The sequence below is a fragment of the Puma concolor genome, chromosome F2 (genome assembly GCF_028749965.1).
Source record: "Puma concolor isolate L17-30 chromosome F2, mPumCon1.1.hap2, whole genome shotgun sequence".
NCBI lineage: Eukaryota > Metazoa > Chordata > Mammalia > Carnivora > Felidae > Puma > Puma concolor.
Window position 1 is genome coordinate 35,973,533 of NC_141684.1, and position 17,060 is coordinate 35,990,592.

The 17,060-nt window shown below is 38.2% G+C and overlaps 1 protein-coding gene across 3 annotated transcripts in view; it reads left to right on the top strand.

The window, feature by feature from the left end:
- The window catches only part of NCALD (neurocalcin delta), a 404,040-nt gene that overhangs the window by 226,099 nt on the left and 160,881 nt on the right, over nt 1-17,060 (top strand). The window contains exon 4 of one of the 3 annotated variants that reach the window (XM_086695133.1): nt 8,651-8,699. The exons of the other annotated variants lie outside the window; for them this stretch is intronic. The gene's annotated coding sequence lies outside the window, so the exon portion shown is untranslated. The remainder of the gene's footprint in view (nt 1-8,650; nt 8,700-17,060) is intronic. 3 annotated transcript variants of the gene reach the window in all.

Here is a 17,060-nt window from a genome sequence, read left to right on the forward strand (position 1 = left end):
CTGCTTTGGGGACACAATGGCTGAGTTGAGTAGTTGCAAAAGGGACCATGTGGTTTGCAAAGCTGAAAACCTTTACTGTCTGGTCTGATGTAGACCTCTGATTCAGCTTATCAAAGCACTCAGATGTTTTTGGATCAGTATGTGGGGTTGGCGACAGTTTAGAATATACTGTCATTTGGAAATTTATGTAACAGAGAATTCAAGTACATTTACAGAGAATATTACCTTTCATTTGTAAGAACTGGGGGATATTGAGAAGGCATCAGAGTTCAAAAAGTAAGTCAAGAGAGGCAGCAGAGAATAGGTGAGATCTCTGTCTGTCTGTGCCCCTGCAGGTCCTCTGTCAGAGTCCAGTTGTGACTTGACATCACAAGGCATGAGATGTTTATACAAGCTTGACATTGCCCCTAATTGGTAGAAAGAAAAAAATGGGTTTGTAGAAAAGTGAATTCATTTGTTTTATCACATATATGGTTTGTGGCTTTAATTACTTAATTTCTGTTAATATGGATAACTTAGAGCTGATTTCACAAATTCAACAGTATTTAGTGAACACCCATTTATGCAGAAATTGTAAGAGTCATGCTCAAAGTAGTCTACTTCTAAGTTTGAGTGTGAGCAGAGATAGGAAACCCCCAGACATGGTGTTCTGATGTGTCTGAGGTTTGGGGTGCATAGAGGAGATGACAGGGAGACTAAGAGGAGAAAAATCAACTTATGGGAGGCCCTGAATGCTGGCTAGGGAGTTTGAATTTTAACCAGGAGCCACTAGAAGCTTCCTTGATCAAGGAAATGGCATAGCCACACCTGTGCTTTAATTAGGATATGAACTGAGTGTGGAAGAGTGGAAGGTGAATGAGAATAGAAGTAGGGGGACTAATCAGAAGATGATTTCGCTAGCCTAGTATGGTTTATATAAGTCCTATAGAGATGGCAGGGGCCTCTATTAGCAGTATCCATGTTAATGGGAAGAAAGATCTGATGATGCCAGTGAGAGTAGTAACATTAACCAATATTCAGCCACTTGACTAGGGAGGACTGCTGGATTTGTAATTGAGGTGGCTGGGAGGGTGGAGGAGGTATTAGTAGAAATAGAGAAGCCAGGTAGAAAAGGTTTTGGGGTCAAAAATAATAAGTTTGACTTTATATAAAATAAATTGAATATACTGTAAAATGCCCTGGAGAGAACAGAGGAATGCATGCGAGAGGGAGAGAGGAAAAGGGAGAGGAAGAGGCAGAGGGAGAGGGAGAGGGAGGGAGAGAGGGGAAACTGCTGCAGATGAAATTTTAGAAGTTACCTGATAAAAGGTAATCATTGAAGCCTGAGCATCAAAAACCTCATAAGGGAGGAAGTTAGAAGAGATGAGCATTGAAGAAACAACTATGGTAGAATTGCCAGATAAAATACAAGATGTTCAGTTAAGATTGAATTTCAGATCAACGAAGAATCATATTTTAGTATAAGAATGTTCCTTGCAGTATTTAGGTACACTTCCACTAAAAAATATATATACGTTGTTGATTTGAAATTCAAATTTAACTGGGTATTCTGTATTTTTATTTGCTAAATCTAGCAATCTTTGCCTGTGGGGATTGCCCATAATTATGGGATGGTCAGAAGAGGAAAAGATGGTATAAGAGCCTAGGGAGAGACAGATAGGACCCAGGAAAGCTAGGATATTGTACTATCATGGAATCCAAAGGCAGAGTGCTGAACAGAAAGGTCAAGACCATTGCTTTTGGCTACGTGGAAATCATCAGGGACCTTAGAGAAAGCAGATGGGGGTCTGGTTGCAACGGGTTAAGGAGTAAATAAAGTAAGGGAGATGGAAGTGATCTGCGTATATCTCTCTTATAGGAGTTGTGATGGAGAACAGAAGGAGAGATATGAGATGGTAAAGAATAACAAAATGGAAGGCAGGTTTTCAGGATTAGAGAGGCCGAGGCTGTTTGCCAGCCTCTGAGGAGCCCAGGGTAGTGGCATCCTGAGGATGTAAGAGGGGTGATGGGATTAAGGGATGGAGTGAGTTGTGGATGATGCTGGAGGGGGAGAATCAGGATGTAAATGGAGGGATTAACCTTTGCATGGAGGATGCTCCCTCTTCATCCAAGCCATGAAAGAAGGAGGGGGAGATAAAGAGGTGGAGATTTTGGAAGTAGGGAAGAAGAAGGAAGGCTTTTATTTCTTTTTGCTCTCTGTGCTATCAAGTACATGTTATGGAGAAGGGATTAGGGGAGCAGGAGGGGAAGACTCAGGCTCAAGATACTCCCTCTTTGCTGCTTGCATGGGACAGATATGATGAAGAGCTCAAAAGTGCATGTAACTCATCTAAGTGGGAACCATTTATTTTCCTCGTGTTGTATCTTCCTTCAGCGCTAGTGATCCATATTAATTCGTAGTGTAATTGAATTTCTCACCAAGGAGGGGAAAATGACAGAAACAGAATTTAACAGACTCACTTTCCTCCATTTTATTAGACCAGGAGATCCTGGCCATGAAAGGATCAGGATTGTTTGTCTGTGTCTCCAATCTTAGAAGGGGGCAGTAGGAATATCCAGCAGAAGCCTTTATGGGGGACATGTGGAACCCCTACTCTGTGAGATCTACCATGCAGATTGTGTCATGTGGGATTAATAGCTTTGCCATGTCACACCCAGCACACCAGACACTCAGAGACATACAGGCGGCACGCACTGTTCCCAACTACCCTCTGCTCTCTGGGACTGAGGTCAAAAGATGGCCAGGCTATTCTACAATAGTGAGAAGGTGAAGTTGAGGAGCAAACCAGCCTGGAATCTCTTAGCTGCTTTTCCTCTCTGCTGTCAAAAACAGGCATGCCATTTGCAGCACCAGGAGGGAGCCATTTGCAGAGCTGTGGAAGCCTGAGAAAGCTGAGAAAGAGTTATTTCAGGGAGGGGGTGGGGTGGTGCTGTCTGCCTGGGGAATTCTTAGTGCCTCCACCTCCAGAGAACAGTAACATTTCCAGTCCCTTTTCCACAGCCCTATCTCTCCCTCCTCCTCGCCCCCAGCACAAAGGCACAAATGAAATTCCTAAAAGTAGACTACTTCTGCCTAGTTATTTTTAGTATTTGCTGTTAGTATTTGTCAAGCTTTTCAGTGTTAATTTGTCCTCCTACCCATTTCTCTTCCTGCCTCCACGTGCTGGGTTTGGTATGGAAGAAGCGTGTACAAGAAGCAGCTGGTGATCACATAGAAACATCTCCTAGAGAGAGGAGGCTTGAAAATCAGTCTCCCTCACCCCCACCTTGAAGAGAAGAAAGAAAGATTTGTATTCCATTAGCTTTGGAGAGCAACATAAGCATTGTTAAAAGTGAACCCATTAAAATGTGTAGGTGGTATTTAGCCAGGTCAAGAGCCCCAGTCAAGGAGCTGGGTCAGAGAAGCAACACATGAACAAAATGCCCTAATACACACAAAAAGGGTTGGCGACCAGGTGAACAAGCAGGATGCCAGAGGAAGATGATGCCAGAGGAGAGAAAAGTATAAAAATACATGCAAAGATTAAAGGATCTTATGGAGCAGAAGGGTTAAAATAGGAAGTGGTAAGGTGGGATTGAAAAAGCTAGAAGGGGCACCTGGTGGCTCAGTTGGTTGAGTGATGGACTCTTGATTTCAGTTCGGGTCATGATCCCAGTGTTGGGCTCTGTGCTGAGTATGGAGCCTGCTTGGGATCCTCTCTCTCTCTCTCTCTCTCTCTCTCTCTCTCTCTCTCTCTCTCCCCCTCCCTCCCTCCCTCCCTCCCTCACTCTCTCCCTTTCTTCCTCTCTCTCTCTCTCCCTCTCCCTCTCTCTCCCTCTCCCTCTCCCTCTCTCCCTCTCCCTCTCCTTCTCCCTCTCCCTCTCCTTCTCCCTCTCCCTCTCCGCCTCTCTCCCCTCTGCTCAAGCTCTCTTTCTCTGAAATATACATACATACATACATACATACATACATACATACATACATACATACATACATACATAAAAACAGAAAAGAAAAGGCCAGAGGAAGAAAGCTCTGTAGCACCCAGTACTGTAGTATTTTATAGCTTAATGCTGAAACATTGCTTGTTCCTGCCTCAACTGCCTGCCCTGTCTCTGGGAGTCAGTTATGCCCAGAACAGCCACATTTTTCTGGAGAGGAACTCCCAGGACATGTTCTAGAGAGAGATGTTGAATGAAAGCAAGACCTTTCCAAGTGCGAGTCGTATCAGTCTGCATGGTCATTCAACCCCTTGTCCCCCCATCAATGTATTCATTTCTTAGGAAGCAGAAAAGAGTTGCTTCCCTTTGCAACATCAAAAAAAAAAAAATGTTTTGGCTTGATTTTTGTGTTCTTTTTAAATTTTGCTATGTTTTTCAGTTTCCTAGAAATTGAAAAATATAATAAATGAAGTAAAAAGTGTTTAATGAGTGGGTTCAACAGTAGAATACAAGAAACAAAGGAAAGAATCAGTGTACTTACAGATAAAATAATAGAAAGTACCCAATCTGAGGCACCTGGGTGGCTCAGTAGGTTAAGCCTCTGACTTTGGCTCAGGTCATGATCTCACAGTTCCTGGGTTCAAGCTCTGCATTGGGCTCTGTACTGACAGCTCAGAGCCTGGAGCCTGCTTTGGATTCTGTATCTCCCTGTCCCTCTGCCTCTCCACCTTTCTCTCTCTCTCTCTCTCTCTCTGTCTCAAAAATAGATAAAAATGAAAAAAAAAATAATAAATTACCCAATGTGAACAACAGAGAAAATAGAATCAAAATTGGGGGGTGGGGGTGGGGAGACAGGGCCTCAGGGGACCCAAAGGGATATAAAAATTGTATACCGTGTGTATCATCGGCATGCTAGAAGGAAAGAAAGAGGAAGAGGAGACCAAAAAAGTATTTGAAGAAACAATTGCTGAAAGTCTTCCAAACTTGGTAAGAGACACAGACCTATAGTTTCAAGAAGTTGAGTAAGACCCCAAACAGGATTAACCTAAAAAAATCCACACTAAGATACATCTTAGTCAAAGTTCTGAAAAATAAAGTCAAAGAAAAGATTTGAAAGCAGCAAGAGTGAAATGAGACCTTATCTATAAGGAGAAATAATTAGATAGTGAATTCCTCATCAGAAACCATAGAGGCCAGAAGTAAGTGGCAGAATATTTTCAAATGTTGAAGGAACTGTCAACCCAAGCAATGAAAACATCCTTCAGGAATGAAGGGGAAATAAAGACATTTTCAGCTGAAGGAATACCTAGTAATGTGTCACCAGCAGGCTCATCTTAAAAAAATAGCTAAAGGAAATTTCTCTAAACAAAAAGGGAATGATGGAAGAGGGAACATCAGTATGGAAGAAAGAATAAAACAAAGAGTAAAAATAGGGATAAATACAATAAGCTTCCTTCTGCTCTTAGTTTTCTAAATTAGATGATTGAAACAAAATTTTAACATTGATGTGACTCAGTGTAGTAGAAGAAATGTTTAAGAAAGTTATTTTTTAGGGGTGCCTGGGTGGCTCAGTCAGTTAAGCATCGACTCTTGCTTTCAGCTCAGGTCATGATATCACAATTGGAGAGTTCGAGCCTCAAGTTGGGCTCTGCACCGACAGTGCAAAGCTTGTTTGGGATTCTCTCTCTCTGCCCTTCCCCCACATACACTCATGCACATTCTCTCTCTCTCAAATAAATAAACTTTAAAAAAAAGAAAGTTATTTTATAAATGAGGGAGAGTAAAATGATGTAAAGGGAGTTAAGGAATCTAATTGCACTGGTATAACATTAAAAACAATAGACTCACAGGGTGCCTGGGTGACTCAGTCTGTTAAGTGTCCAACTTTGGCTCAAGTCATGATCTCACAGTTTGTGACTTCGAGCCCTGCCTTGGGCTCTGTGCTGACAGCTCAGAGCCTAGAACCCTACCTCACATTCTGTGTCTCCTTCTCTCTCTGCCATCCATCACTCATGCTCTTTCTCTCTGTCTCTCTCAAAAATAAATAAACATTAAAAAATTAAATAAAAAAATAAAAATAAAAATAAATGAAAAAAAATAATAGATTCTGACAAGTTACATATATTTAGGGTAATATGAAGAACAACCATTAAAAAGCCATACAAAGAGATATACTAAAAAAAACTATAGATAAATAAAAATGGAATTCTAAGAAATGTTCCAGTATCCACAATAAGGCTGGAAAATGAAAATAAAGAAAGGGAAAATAACAAACAGGAAACAAAAAGTAAAATGGCAGACCATAACCCAAGTAATTACATTAAATGTGAATGGCCTAAGTATACAAATTATAAGAAAGCAGTTGACACAATAGATTTAAAAAAATGACCCAGTTTGGGTGCTTGGCTGGCTCAGTTGGTAGAGCGTTTGACTCTTGATCTCAGGGTTGTGAGTTCAAGCCCCACATTGGGCATAGAGCTTACTTAAAAATTAAAAAAAAATAAAAATAAAAATGACCCAACTAGATGCTGTCTACAAGAAACTACCTTCAAATATATCAATATAGGAGAGTGAAAGTAAAAAGATAGAAAAAAGATATATCATACAAACATTAATCAGAAGCAAGCAAGAATGGTTATATTAAGATCAGATAAAGAAGACTTCTGAGCAAAAAAGAAAAAAAAAAAAAAGACCAGGGACAGAGGGACATTACATAATGATAAAAGGGTCAATCTACCAAAGAGACATAGCAAACATAATATTTTGCACACAAATCCTAAATATGGACCAAACAGAGCAAAATATGTGAAACAAAAGCTGATAACTGAAAGAATAGACAACTCTATAGTTAGAGTTGGAAACCTCAACACACCTTTTTTTAACAATTCATAGAACAACTAGATGGAAAACCAGCCAGTACAGAGAACACAGCAACATGATCAGTCAGCCAGATCTGATTTATGTTTATAGTCCACCCGGCAACAGGGGAAAAGACATTCTTTTCAAGTGCCACAAAATATATGCCAGGATAGGCCATAATCCATAAAACAAACCTCAACAAATTTGAAGAATCGAAATCATACAGTGTATTCTCTGACTACAGCGGAATCAGACCAGGAATCAATAATGGAAACATTACAGGAAAATCTCTAAATACTTAGAACTGAAACAACAAACTTCTAAAACATCTGTGGGTCAAAGAGGAATTCTTAAGGGAATTTTTAAAAATACATTGAAGTAAATGAAAATGAAAATACAACATAACAAAATTTGTGAGGCTCAGCTAACGCAGTTCTGAGAGGGAATTTTATAGCACTAAGTATGTTAGGAAAGAGAAGTCTCAAGTTAATAACTGAAATTCTCATCTCTAGAAACTATTTTTTAAGTTTATTTATTTTTGGGAGAGAGAGAGAGAGAACAGAAGTGAGGAAGGGCAGAGAGAGAGAGAGGGAAAGACAGAATCCAAAGCAGGCTGCAGGCTCTGAGCTGTTAACACAGAGCCCGACTCAGGGCTCAAATCCACCAACCATGAGATTGTGACCTGAGCTGAAGTCAGATGCTTAACTGAGTGAACCACCCAGGTGCCTCCAGAAACTAGTTTTTTTTTTTTTTTTTTTTAATTTGTAAAAAGGAGCAAATGAACCCAAAGCAGGCATAAGAAAGAATAATAAAGAACAAAAACCAATAAAATTGAAAAGAGACAAACAATAGAGAGAATAGATTAAAGCCCAAACTGATTCTTTGAAAAGATCAACAACATTGATAAGCCTTCAACAACACTGACAGAGAGAAGACACACATTACCAGTATCTGGAATCAAAAAGACTAACCATCACTATAGACGTGCAGGCATCAAAAGAAAAATAAAGGAATACTTCAAACAACCCTACACATTTTCTGTTTTGGAAGGAAGCTTCCAGATTACTAATTAAATTTTCTTAGGTATAAGGCTATTCAAATTATCGGTATTTGTTGTGTGGGTTGTGGTAGCTTGTGCTTTTTGGGAAATGAATCCATTTCATACAAGTCCTTCCAAAACAGAAAATTCCAGATCCAGTTGGTTTCACTGGAAAATTCTACCAAATATTTAAAGAATTACATCAATCCTATCACTCTCTTCCAGAAAATAGAAAAGCTTCATCTTATGAAGCTATTCTGATACCAAAACTAGAAAAAGACAATACAATGTAAGAAAGCTAGAGACTAATGGCTCTCATGAAGATAAATGCAAAATTCCTTAACAAATAGCAAATAGCATTCAGCTATGTATAAAAATAATTATATAAAAATAATTATATACCATGGCCAGGTGGAGTTTATTTTAGGGATGTAAGACTCATTCAATATTTGAAAATCAAGCAGTATAACCCACCATATAAACAATCTAAAGAAAAAAATCACAATCATGCTAATGGAAGCAGAGAAAGTATTTGACAAAGTTCAACCCCCATTCATGATTAAAAAAAAAAAAAACTCTCAAAAATAGGAATAGGAGGGAACTTCCTAAAATTGATTTCATAATATCTATCAAACACCTGCAGCTAACAGCATATTTAATAGTGAAAGACTGAATTCTTTCCCCATAATATCAGGAGCAAGACAAGGATGTTCTTTGTCATTACAACTATTCAACATACTACTGGGAGTTCTACACGGTACAATAAACTAAGAAGAGAAAATAAAAGGCATACAGATCAGAAGGTAGAAATAAAATTGTTTCTGTTTGCAGATGGCATGAGAAAAATCCAGTGGAATCTACAAAACACTAGAACTAATAGGTAAGTTCAGCTAAGTTGAAGGGTATAAAAGAAACAAAAATCAACTGTATTTCTATATACTAGCAATGTATACATGGGTATTGAAATTAAATGTACAATATCACTTATGATAGCTCAAAAACATATGAAACTTGTATGTAAATCTAACATAACATGTAGGATTTGTATGCTGAAAACTACAAAATGTTGATGAAAGAAATCAAATGAGAAGATCTAAATAAATGAAGAGCCATACTATGAATCTAATTCATGGATTGGAAGATTCAACATAGTGGATATGTCAACTTTCCCCAAATTGATATTTAGGTTTAATGAAATTCTTACAAAAATTCCAGAAAAGATTTTTGTAAATATAGACAAGATTACTCTAAAAATTTACACAAAAAGGAGACCTATAAATGGCCAATGGACATACGAAAAGATACTCAATGTCACTCATCATCAGGGAAATGCAAGTCAAAACTACAGTGTCACCTCACACCTGCCAGAATGGCTAAAATGAACAACACAAGAAACAACAAGTGTTAGCAAGGACGTGGAGAAAAAGGAATCCTTGTGCACTTTTTGTGGTGAGGCAAACTGGTACATCCACTGTGGAAAACAGTATGAAGTTTCCTCAAAAAAAAGTTAAAAATGGAACTACCCACAATCCAGTAATCGCACTACTGGGTATTTACCCAATGAATAAAAAAACACTAATTCAAAAAGATATATGCACCCTCATGTTTACTGCAACAGTTTTTACAATAGCCAAATTATGGAAGCAGCCCAAATGTCTATCAATAGATGAATGGATAAAGAAGATGTGGTACACACACACACACACACACACACACACACACACACACACACACAGAATATTATTCAGCCATAAAAAGGAATGAAATCTTGCCATTTGCAACAATGTGGATGGAGCTAGAGAGTATAATGCTAAGTGAAATAAAATCAGTCAGAGAAAGACAAATACCATATGATTTCACTCTTATGTGGAATTTAAGAAATAAAACAAATGAACAAAGGGAAAAAAAGAGAGATGGGGTGCCTGGATGGCTTAGTTGGTTAAGCATCTGGCTCCTTGCTGACACTAAGGGAGCCTGCTTGGGATTTTCTCTCTCCCTGTCTCTCTGCCTCTTCCCTGCTCTCTCTCTCGAAATAAATAAGTTTGAGAGAGAGAGAGAGAGAGAGAGAGAGACCAAGAAACAGACTGTTAACTATAGAGAATAAACAGAGGGTTAGTAGAGGGGAGATGGATGGGGGGAAGGGAGAAATGATGGAGAAATAGTGCTTATCATGATGAGCACTAAGTAATGTATAGCATTGTTGAATCACTATATTGTACACCTGAAACTAACATAACACTGTATGTTAATTATACTGGAATAAAAATGTTTAAACTTGATAAAAATGAAAAAACAAAATAAAATAAAAATTTATACAAAAAGGGAAAGGAACTAGAATGTCTAAACCAGTTTTGAAAAAGAATAAAATGGGAGGAATCACTCTACTTGATTTCAAGACTTACATAGCTACAATAATGAGGACTGTGGAAATAGCAGAGGGAGGGATGGACACATAGATCAATGGAAGACCTGTAAGTAGTCACATATAAATATAGCCAAATGATTTTTGAGAAGTATGTAACAGCAATTCAATGGAGATAAGATATTCTTTTCAGCATTAGTGCTGGAGCAACTGGATAACCTCAACCTAAAAATCCCACAGCTTAATTCCAATTGGATCATACATTTAAATATAAAATATAGGGGCGCCTGAGTGGCTCAGTCAGTTAAGTGTCTGACTCTGTTTTGGCTCAGGTCATGATCTCACAGTTTTGTGAGTTCAAGCCCCACATTGGGCTCTGTGCTGATGGTGCAGAGCCTGCTTGGGATTCTTTATCTTCTCCCTCTCTCTCTGACTCTCCCCCGCTTATGCTGTCTCTGTCTCTCTCTAAATAAATAAATAAACTTAAACAATTTTAAATATAAAATATTAAACTATACAAATTTTAGAAGAAAACATGGGTGAAAATATTCAGGACTTTTGGCTGTGTGAAGAGTCCTTAAACATGGCACTAAAGGCATAATTTCCAAAAGAAAAAAAATAAATTTAAATTCATCCAAATTAAAAATGTTTGCTCTATAAAGGACTCTGTTAAGAATATGAAAAGACAAGCTATAGATGGAGAGAAAAAACTTAACAAAACATGTACCTAACAAAGGACTTAAATCTAGGCTATATAAAGAATTCGAAACTTAGTTAAAAAAGAAACAGTTCTATTAGAGAATGGGCAAAAGATAGAAAGAGACATTTAACTGAAAAGGACATATAGATGGCAGATAAGCACTTGAAGATGTTCAACATTACTAGGTATTAGGGAAATGCAAATGAAGACCATAATGAAATATCACTACACATCTAGTAAAATAGCCTGAAATAAATAGTGATAATGCCAAATGCTGGCAAAGATGTGGCAAAATTGAATCTCTTATTCATTGATGGTGGTTAAAATGGTACAGCCACTCTGGAAAATAGCTTGGCAGTTTCTTAAAAACTAAACCTAAACTGAATCATAAGACCCAGCAGTCCCTCTCCTGGGCATTTATCCCAGAGAAACAACTTACGTCCGCAGAAAAACTTATAGACAATTTTTCCCAACAGCTTTATTTGTAATAAGCCAAAAGCTGAAAACAAGCAACACGTCCTACAATAGTGGTTAAATATACATAGTGGTTAAATATACATAAATATAAATAGTGGTTAAATATACAGTGGTGAAATATACATGCAAACGGTGAGATACTATTCAGCCATAAAAAGGAGCCAACTATTGATACAAATAACAACTTGGATACAGGCAGTGCCTGGGATCTCAATTCAGCATTATGCTGAATTAAAAAACCCAACATCAAAAGGTCATATATTATATGTTTCCACTTATTAACATTCTAGACATAACAAAATTAGAAAGAGAACAAGTTTGTGGTTTCGAGGGATAAGGGGTGGGAGCTGAGAGGATGGGTGTGGCTGTAAATGGTAGTAGGATGTTGTTCTGTGTGGTGATAAATAGTTCTGTACCTTGATTGCAGTGCTGGTTACACAGATCTTCACGTGTGATAAAATGAAATGTAACTATAAAAATATATTAGATGTAGGCTTACCTAAACAAAAATATTGTTTGTATGTGCTCTTCTTGGGTTTTATTTATAAAAACAAGTCACCAATACTTGCTTTTTTTTCATTCTTTGTGCTTTTACAGTTCACCCAAGTTGTTGCCTGTAGCTTTGATTTATTCATTTTCCTTGTTGTCTAATATTTCATTATATGTATGTAGCTCAGTTTATTTCTTTACCTGTTGGTGGGCATTTATGTTAAATATAGCTTTTTTTTTTTTTTTTTTAAGAAAGGTGTTATAAACATTTTGTGCCTGTTTTCCAGCGCTGCTATGCAAGAATTTCTCTAGAGAATATAGGTAGGAGTGTGTTCAACTTCATGAGTTAAGGTTAAATTGTTTGAGAGGCTTATATCAACTAATACACCCACCATCAGCTAAATTTGCATTTTCTTGATTACAAATGAGGTTGCTTGTCTTTTTATATGTACATTTACCATTCTTGTTTTTCTCTTCTGTGACAATGTGTCAGATCTTTTGCTCATTTTTCTATTATGTTGTCTTTTACTGATTTGTAACATTTCTTTATATAATCTAAAAACTGGCCTTTTGTTGATTTTACTTGCTGCAAACTTGTGGCAGATGTTGGCAAGTTTTTTGCTTTCTTTATCATACTTTTTTTGTTTTTGTTTTTTAGAGGGAGAGAGAGAGAGAGAATGCATGAATGGGGGAGAGGGGAAGAGGGAGAGAGTGAGAGAGACTCCTAAGCAGAGTCCGCACTTAGAATGGAGCCCAATGCAGGACTTGATCCCACAACACTGGGATCATGACCTGAGCCGAATCGAGAGTTGGATGTTCAACCAATTGAGCCACCCAGGTGTCCCTCTTTATTGTACTTTTTGATAAACAAAGATCTTAATATTATAGTAGGGAACATTTATCAATCTTTCCTTCTGCAATAAACAGTTTTGTGCCTTAACGCTTTTCCCATTTGGAGGTCTGAAAGATGTTCTATATTTTCTTCCACATTATAACTTTTTTTTTTTTTTTTTTTTTTTTTTTTTTTTTAGCTAAGTCCTTAATCCCTCTGGAATTGATCTTTGGGTATGATTCCTCCTTGACTTTTGGCTCAGTAAATTATTTCATCCTTTTGTGAGAGCTCTGTTGTCTTTTAATTCCAACTTCCCAGCCTTGATTGGTACTGATGCTTGCTCTGTCTCTTCAAGTTGTGTGTATGTGTGTGTGTGTGTGCGCGCTTTTTCTTTTGGTATGCCTTGTAAATTTTTCCTGCTAGCCAGATACAATGTACCAGGTGAAAGGAACTGCTATAAATAGATCTTTAGTAATGTGGTGGTGAGGTTCTCAGAGAGAGGAGGTGTTTTACGCATTCTGTGATCAGCCTTTTAGCAAGCCTGTGCCTCTGGACTGTGGCCATCACAGTGTTGCAGTTTTTTTCTCCCCCTTTTCTCAGGATGGCTGGAGTGGACTGAAGTTCAGTATTTGCTTTCTCCCACATTGAAGGCTAGAGGAGACTGGTTTCAGTATTTCCCTTTCCCAGGTCAGTTAGGTTCTCATAATACTCTAGCAGGTTAGGCTCTCATTAACTAGTTTACCCAGAGGGTGGGCCTTGCTAAGAACAGAGTGCTCTGGGACGCCTGGGTGGTTCAGTCAAACCTCAGCTCAGGTCATGATCTTACGGTTCGTGAGTTCAAGCCCTGCATCGGGTTCTGCACTGACAGTTCGGAGCCTGCTTGGGATTCTCTCTCTGCCCCTCCCCAACCTGCTCTCTCAAAATAAATAATAAATAAATTTAAAAAAGAAAAAGAACAGAGTGCTCTGGCATATTTCAAAATGGATCCTTTCGCCCTCTGCATTCTGGAAGCTGGAGGGGATTTTTCTCTGATATTTACTGTGGGAATCTGGTAGATGTCCTGCAAGTAAATCTCACAGTATTGGGAGAGCTCCCTTTTGACTAGGTACCCCCAGAGCTTTTAACTCTCAGAGTTGTCCCCACAGAAATTCCAGCAATTCAGAAATTACAGTTCAAGTTTTCCTACCCCAGCACTGCTTCCTACAGCAGTTGCTGCTGGTAAGTCCCTGCTCAGGGAAGCCATCCATCCATCTCTCTAATCTGGGGGACAGTGGTTTGCCCTGTGTGCTTCCCTATCTTAACGTGTTCCAAGAGGAGTTCTTGCATTCTACTTGTTGTTAGGACAGAGTGGTGATTTCCAAGTTCCTACTCCTCTTTTGTCTTTTAATACCTGAATTCATGAGAAGGTCCAGGAAGAAAATTCAACCATGGTGAGATTTGGGAAGATGGCCAATTCTCCTTTAGGCAACTTTGAAAGAAATTTTGGTCAAATGATGGGTTTCCTTTACTGTAGCCAAGACATTCTTGCTTTAGCGGGTTTGTAAGTGCTTGAGTGTCACGTGTTAAAAAGCTAAAGAAACCAAAAAGCAATGAAAAGCAATGAATCTCTTCTCACCATTTGAACTATGACTCAGATCATTTAAAGAAGCTATTTGTTAAGAAAGAAAGCATAAATTTAACATGCCTGTTTGTGTGGTATTCAGAGTACAGATTCTGCTTTTGGAAAGGCACTGCTGTTTATGGGAAATATTGCTGGACAAGGAATCAAGAGCCTGGAGTTAAGCCTTGATCTGTCATTACGTGGTTGCAAAAGCTTCTTGTATCCAGAGTACGTTCAGCTCCTGTAATAACCCTTCTACAGCAGCTTAGCCAAATAAAGGTGTGTTTTGTTTTGTTTTGTTTTGTTTTATTCCCCTCATATAACAGCCTGGGAGCAGGAAAACCAGGACTAGTGTAGTGGCTCCTTTTTTCAGTTTAGGCTTCACAGCGTGTGGCTCTTGTCTTCATGCTTGTTACTTCATGACTGCAAAGTATGTCTCTATCTCTGGCCTTGTATCAATGTTTCAGGCATGAAGAAGAGGAAGGGCAAAGAGCAAAAAGCGAGTGGAGAGCTCTTTAAAGAGCTTTTTCCAGGGGGCACTTGGGTGGCTCAGTCAGTTAAGCATCTGACTTTGGCTTAGGTCATGATCTCACGGTTCTTGGGTTCGAGCCCCGCATCGGGCTGTGTGCTGATGGTTTGGAGCCTGGAGCCTGCTTTACATTCTGTGTCTCCCTCTTTCTCTGCCCCTCCCCTGCTCGTGATCTGTCTCTCTCTCTCTCAAAAAATAAATAAACATTTTTTTTTTTTTTTTAAAGAGCTTTTCCAGGAAGCCTACGCAGTAATGTTAGCTTACACCTCCAGGGTCCAAGCTGTTCCACCTGTCCATCCTTAGCTGTGGTTTTAACAGGGCAAATTGCTGCCCTGAACAAAATCAAGGTTCTGTAAAGAAAAACAGTATGCTGGGAATTGGATAGGTAACCAGCAGTGTCTGCCCCATTCTCTAAACTTCCATTGGGAACGCCTGTTCCTCCCCCACCCCCGACAGAGTTGTTTGGAGGTCAAAATGGAAGATCAAAATCAAATGCAGGAGCACTTCATACACTATAAAATGTATTTCATAAACAAAATGGAAGTATCCTGACCTAAATTCTTTTTCTTAAAGCTTTTTTATTTATTTTACTGAGAGAAAGAGCACATACACATGGGAGGGGCAGAGAGAGAGAGAGAGAGAGAGAGAGAGAGAGAGAGAGAGAGAGAGAGAAAGGGTGAGAATCCCAAGCAGGCTCTGCACTGTCAGCACAGAGCCCGATGCAGGGCTTGAATCCACAAATCACAAGATCATGACCTGAGCTGAAACCAACTGAGCCACCCAGATGCCTCTCGTGACCTATGTTTTTAGAGAGCAAATCTAATGTTAACAGAAAGCCCACCTGAATGTAAAGATTTGGGTAATCAGTATCTCTTGAACCTCAGCTCATTCTCTTGTTGACATCTTTAGAGAACACAGTGTTCTCATGGATGCACATCCTCAAATACCAATCTTCAGGTTACTGCCAAAGATTGTTGTGCTGGACATTTGTTGATTTCCTCCATAATAATCCCTTTTCCCTTCCAGTATCTTGAGTGACTTCCCATGCGATTTTTCTTTGGAACGTTTCTACCCTCACCTCCAGGGATAAGCCTTGATTAATTTAAAGCCACTCAGCAAAGTATTAGTGACTGATTCAGTGATGGGCAATCTGAGTGACCTCAGAATTTGGGACTGCCAGAGTACTAACACTATCCTCTTGAAAGATACATAAGTGGTCTTGAATTGCTGCAGCTAGTATTTTTTGTACCATGAAAGGAGGCAGCCTGAGGTTGAAATCAATCTACAGAGAATACCTGTGCCAAGAGAACTCCAGAGAATCAAATGATGTGGTGAACCTCTGTTTTCCCAAAACCAACCGTACACCTGGACATTTTTTTCCCCAGCTCAATGAACCATAATATTTCCTTGTCTTGTTATTTATTTGAATCAGTGAGTTTGAGGTGGGGTTTGTGTTATTTGTAGCCAAAAGATTCCTGAGTGATAGTTTCCAATATATGGTTTAGGCAAAAATATATATATTATTTTAAATATATTCTTTAAATATATATTATTTAATATATATTAATTTATATCATCAACAAATTAGGAAATTAATCATGTTCCTAACTTAACAGGAAATCCTGTTATATAAATATAATATATATTTATATTTATAAATATAATAAATATATTATTAATATATATTTATAAATATATAAATATAATAATATAATATAACATAACAATATAACTATATTATATTAATATATATTATTTAAATATATATTATTTAAAATAATATATTACTTACATATATATGTTTTAAATAATGCATTACTTAATATAGTATATATTTATGTGCATATGTAAACACATATGTGTGTATTATATATAATATGTATACATATGTATATATATTGGTATATACATGAGTTTATTCTAAAGTTTATAGTCCTTCCAGGATTAAGGCCATGAGGCCTGAATGTTGCTGAGAAGGCTAGTTTCTCTCTGTAATAAATGGACTGCATAGCATCTGTCTAAATGATTTTAAACTGTGAAGTGCTAAGACCTGAGTCTCATGCTTTTGGGGACTGCACTTATCTCCCCTGTGGTACAAGACTCGCCCCTGGGTACTTTAAGCCAAAGACCAATTAGGCTGAGATATGTCAGTGTTCTTGAAGGTGTGTTTCCTGTTTCCTGTTTGCAAAGGCAACTACAGAAGAAATAAAAGTAACGGCCTTACATAAACTGCTTACTGAGCTGTCAAATGT